This window comes from Augochlora pura, chromosome 6 (assembly GCF_028453695.1).
Source record: "Augochlora pura isolate Apur16 chromosome 6, APUR_v2.2.1, whole genome shotgun sequence".
Classification (NCBI taxonomy): Eukaryota; Metazoa; Arthropoda; class Insecta; order Hymenoptera; family Halictidae; genus Augochlora; species Augochlora pura.
In genome coordinates, this window is record NC_135777.1 from 18,012,411 (window position 1) to 18,018,410 (window position 6,000).

Sequence of the window (6,000 nt, forward strand, 5' to 3'; positions counted from 1 at the left end):
TCGATCGCGATACACGCGTCGCGGTGGTCGGGAAAGAAAAGAGGTTGCCGCGGCGTCCAGTCGGGCGAGCGAGAGAAAAATTCGTCGAAGAAAAAAAAAACCGGGAACTGGTAGGGGAGAAAATTGGTGGGGTCCCCCGTGACAGAAAGATTTCACGGGGGAGCGATATCTAGGCCGAGGGAGCGAGACAGCGGAGACAGAAGGGCGACGATTAGCGGGGGAGGAACGGAGAGGGAACGGCCGAGAGAGGCCGGCTTGGAAACAATAAAATACCGAACGAGCCTCGAGCCACTGGATACTCGGTTGGCTCGCGGACTTTCGAAACCGTATTAAATCATGACACAGTTTTGCTCTCGGGGATCGCGGCTGCCGCGCGCGCGCTCGTGTTACGCGGGTGAATTCTTAACGGCTGATAAATCGATAGATCGCGCCGGCTCTCTGCATTCCGGGATACCGAGTCGCGTGAAAGCTAACGCGCAATGGTATGCTAATAACCGGTTGCCGATCGATTTCTTCGTTAGCTACGATCGTGACCGGGGGAGAGACGTCGTCGTTGCTTAATCCACAGACGAGGAGACGAGGACGCGTTCGTCGGGGGCCCGGTTATTTCTTCCGCGAGGACGGACGATGGCGGAGGAGCAAGTTCGCGCGCGCGCGCGCGTACTCCGTTCCGCAAACAATTCGTTCCGATCGGCGGCCGTTGCGCAATCAGGCGAGCGTGGCGCGATGTTTTTTCGTGGCGAGGTCGGAGAGCCGGGGAATAACGGTGACCGTAGCGAGGACAGTGACCCGATGAAAATCTTGGGCACACAAGAAAGAGAAACCGTTGAGAACGGTGCGCCCCCCTCGAGCCGGCCCCCCCCCGCCGAACCAAATAGATTTCACCCGCGGCGCGGTGATCGCCGATATCGATAAAAACCTCGCGACATTTAGAGCCCGCGCGCCGAGGGAGCGGGAACCGATCTCGGCAAATAACGATCCGAGAGCGCTTACACAGCGATTCCGAGCCCCGAGCCTCGATCCGCGTGCATTTCGAAAGGACATGTTTTGGCCGTTCACAGTGACCTTTGACGCAATTTCCGACAGAGTTTCAAAGAATTTCACGACCGGACGCAGTGCTCGCTAGAGAAAAGTGGTAGCAATTAGAGGAAAGAATGAACGTTGCAATACCTGCTGGAGAATAATTCCTGATACCTGAACCGGTGTGTCGTTGTACGAGGATGACGCTCTCGGCACCGATCGCCATTGGTAACGACCTCTTCTCCGGTCCCTCCCCTTCTCTCTCTCTCTCTTTCTCGCTCTTTCTCTCTCTCTCTCTCTCTCTCTCTCTCCGTCTCTTTCCGCTTCTGTCTGTCTTTCTCTCTCTCTCTCCCTCTTTCTGTCCGTCTCTCTCTCTCTCTCTCTCTCTCTGTTTCTCTCACTTAGCGGTAATACCTTCGGCTGCGAGAGAGTCCCATCAACATTGCACTGTTGCCCGGTTTCTGCGTCCACAATCGTAGCTCGGAACTAGAACCGGAGGCGCACGATTCTTTTCAGCTCGGCCGTAGCTCTCGGATACGTAGCGGTCACCACGAGGCGGTACATCGTTCCGTCGACGAAAACGTCACGCGAATACGGGGAACCAGCAGCAACAGCATCGGCGGTGGCAGCAGCAGCATCGACGGTGGCGGCGGCGGCGGAAGCAGCAACAGCAGACGGGAAAGAAGTCAGGCAGCAGCAGCAGCAGCAGCAGAAGCGAAAGAAGAAGAGCAAAATTGAAGAAGTAGAAGAAAAGTAAGAATAAGAGGCGAAAGAGAGCGGGAAAGAGAGCGAGAGATAAGTCGAGCAAGGAAGAAGATCAGCGGCGGTTACGTGCTTGTAAAGGAAAAAAGGAGGCAGGGCTCGGGAGAGGAAGGCTTTTAAAGTTGTAGGATCGCAGCCGGGAGGACTCCGCGAACCGGTTGCTCGAAGTGACGTGAGTGAACTGAGGCTGCAGGCTGGCAGGTAACGCCAGGTAAACTCCGAAGCCGACCTGCGGTACACACGCAGGAGAAGGAAGGTGGCTGGCTGGCCGACCGGCTGGGTGGCTACGCGGAGCCAGCCAGCCGTAGAGACAGTCAGCTCAGTCAGTCGACCTGGGGAGTCAGCCTGCGGCCCCTGCGGCCGCAGGAACGAGCCACAGGTGAGGCACGGGGCCGGGGAACGGTCCCCGCCGATGGGAGAACCCGTGGGAAGGGGTAGAGAGGGACAGAGGACGAGAGGAACCGAAGCGCGAACGGAGGGGAACGATCAAGGTGGGAGAGACAAGGATAGTACCTGGATGGTGTTGTGGTGTGTGACTCACGGCTTGGAATGGGCGAATAGGCTAGCAAAGGTATAGCGAAACCCGTGGCCGTGGATCTGTGTGCACGTCCACGGGCGCTCTTACACCGTGATCGAGAAGTAAGGGGCCCCGATGGTTTTCCGGTGAATCGGGGCCCCATCGAAACGAATGTTCGGCGCGCCCGGGCACGTGGCACCGGCCCGACGCCAGATTTTCGCCGTTGTATATTACCTTTCCAACCTGCGACGTCTCCTTTTGTCCGGCATCAGCTTAGCTCTCGGACCCCGGTACGGCGAGGGTTGCGGCTCCGGTGTACACTCGGACACGCCGGACTCTCTCCGGGGCCTGCAAAAAGGCCCCGCGACCCGCGCGCCGTCTTCCCGTAATTGCAACAGGATTTCTGCCGTTCGGGAACGCCGCGGCGGCATTAATATGGCGGACTATTTACGCGGCACCGACGATTTCACGTGCACCGAACCATAATACGGTGTGCCGGTCGAACGGCCGCAGCGTTCCTCGTGGGAACGCGTTTCCACGGTTTATTTAATAACGCTCGACCCGCGGCTTTACGCTGCCAATAAAATGTAGATCGCGCGGTTCGGGATCCCCGATCCTTTGCCGTGGAATCCTCCGTGGATAGCGATCCGGGAACGATGCTCGGCGAGCTTCCTTTGCTATTCGTTCCTTGGGAAATTCGACGGTTCCCAGTGGCTCGGCGAAAGAATTCGGAACGATTCCGATGAGCCCACCCGGTGTATCAAGAGGCTAACTATACTTGAATCCAGCAGAGCGTGACTTTTCACGTGTAACCAGCTCGGAGTGGGGCACACGATCGCACCGCGCGTACCGTCGGATAGACTTTGATAGAATTTACACGGTGGCTTCGAACGCCGGGCTCATCGGTGGCCCGCCGATTCCTCGGCTTTTTCATTCCATCACCCTGCTGACCGTGTCCCTCTGGACGGACAACATTCGGCCGATTTGTACCGGGACGCGCGGGCAGGTACCATTCTCGACGCCGGTCCCTTTTTGTGACCACGCCACGCTGTTATTATTTCATTCGAGACACGCCGCCGCTAAACATCATGAAAGCAGCGCAACATCCTCGATTCTTCTCGGTCCGCGGCAACCACGTTCGCACGTTTCACCGAATTAACATCGCCGCTAATTGTACCGGCAATTAGCGGCCCCGATGTCGGATTGTTTCACGTTCCAACGAGGAATCACACTTCACCGGTTATTAACGAATAAGCGACGTTTAGCCGGGCCCTCTCTCCATTGATCTTCCTTTTTTCGACGATGAACTTGGCCGGGGTCCTTTTTGCTCTGATACCGTCGAGATGGCATCTCGTCCCGCGCGCGTAATCACAAATGCACGAAATTAGCACTGTAATTATCAGGAACGAGCTGGAAAGCCAGTGGTTTTCTGATATGTACTACTATTATTTTTTTTTTTAAAAGACTACTTTAATTTTAGAAGGGGAACGTTTCATACTGTTGTCCTCAATTTATGATAGTTCAGGACGATGACGATGTGCCTGGAGATTCGAAAAAATCGAACGCGAGTGTGGATCGTGATGAAACTCTTTCAAACTTCCACTTTCATTGATCGTTTGATAAAAATGGTTACAGAAATCGTCTTCGATCCAGACAGAAGATATTCCCAATTTCTTGTTGCCAGGACCGAGTTAGTACGTTTTATGTTTCGCAAACGTCGAATGCGAACCTGTATCTTACTTGAGACTCTATCAAACAACCACTTTTATAGATCATTTTATAAAAATAATTGCAGAGGTTCGTTTTCACCTGATCAAATGACGTTTCTAATTTTTGATTGTTCAAAACGAAATCAACGGGTCTCTAGTTTCGTGAAAAACAAATGGAAGCGTACATTATTTTATTAAAATTCGAGTAATGTGAGAGAGTCCCGCGCGTAAGTAAACGAAATACAGATGTCATTACTGATTTTTTGACATCCTTTTACTTTCGAAGTATACGCGCCACATGAGAATGTCCTCAGTTTAATAACCAGCAGCCAAAAGATGTCTTATCACGGTGAAATAAAAAAAGAACCCGAGCATCGTGATTTTCGGATTAGTCCACGGAAATTCGCATCCAAGGATCCGCAGATAGAAGACATTAGACACGGTAAAAATCGGATACGAGCGTGTCCGTCGAATAAATTGTCACTCGTCCGTGCAAAATCATAGCGAATCGATAAGATAGCCCGTGCCGTAGCCGGACGTCACCTGGCAGGAAGATGGCCAGGTCCTTGAGCCCCGCGAGAGCGATTTTCCTAATCGTTCTCCTCTGGCCGGTACTTTCTTGCCGATTGATCGGCGCATCCCCGCGGGTTCATAATTTTCCGGCGCGTTTCTTTTTGTCGTTTTTTCAGTGGCGTGTCTCGTCGTTTCGCAGCGCGCTCATGCGCTCATGCGCTCATGCGCCGGCGCGCTCGCGCGCGTACAGCACGGCGTTCCTTGTTCCTTCGAGATTACCATGACCATCGCAGCGCGACTGGTCTATGTGCACGGAGAAATGCAGCTGATGCGCACCGCTGAATCCCGAGGTCAGCGACTCGTCGACGGAGTTAGTGGAGCGCTTAGGCTCGCTCCAGGGATTTTATGAATTGGTGCATGGTGGAGCCGGCGAAGCAAAGGCGCAAGGAAGACGAGGAAGGCGCGGAAGACGAAGAAGAGATGCCGATGGAATAGGAAGAGGATAGAACGGAGCGAGACAGCGCGAAGCGAGAATTAGCCGAAGAATTCTTCGTCGATTCGACTGAAAGCAGCGCGTGGTAGAAATTCCGTTGACGTAAATCCAATTTCCGGCGTCTTTCCGATAGCAACGATGCCGGTCGCTTTTAACAAGGAAGAAATAATTTTCGTTTTTTGTGCGGTACCTTTTTGGACCGATGAATCGATCCGTTGCCCTTCCGGACCCGTTCGGACCCTGATCTTGGAGCCGGTCCACGTGGTGCGCCCTTCCTCCTCGTTTTCGCTTCTGGTTCCCGTCATCGGTAGCAACGTGTAGCGCCATGATTGTCCTCCGACGTTCTATTCTCCCCGTTCCTTCTCCTCTGTCTTCTCTCCGCTTCATGGTGTTCCGCTCGCGAGCCACGGAGTACGCAGGTGCATTAACCGGACATTCAGCACCGTAACGCTGGCCTTAGAGACGAGAGGATACCAGGGGAACGGAGCGACCAACAGGGGGGAAAGAGAGCGAGAGAGGAGGGTATCCTGGGCGGGAAGGAGACAGGACGACGGTGTATAAGAACGGGAAGAGTCGGCAGGAGAAGGAGGAGGACGAGGGGAATGGCAGACCGGGGGGAACGAGCATCCGAGTACTAGAGCTCGGTGCTAGGGCAGATGGTTGGGACTCGAATTCCTCCGCTCTAAACCGCGAGGCTTGAACCGAAGCCCGGGATCGCGGGATACCGTCGGCGACGCTTTAAATCGCTGCGCCGCGAATCTACGAGATCGTCACCGCGACAGGGGAGACTGATTTATGCCGAAAAACTCGGTCGCGACGCGTCGCCGGCCAAAACCGGAAACAACCGGGAAGCCAGAAATTGGACGACCGCGAGATTCGATGACGCTCGGCCACGGTAAATTGACGGTTAATTGACGCGCGACGATCTCCGATCGTTTCTTCATCCTTTTACGCAATCCGTTTCCTCCGGACTCGAGGTTTTTTGA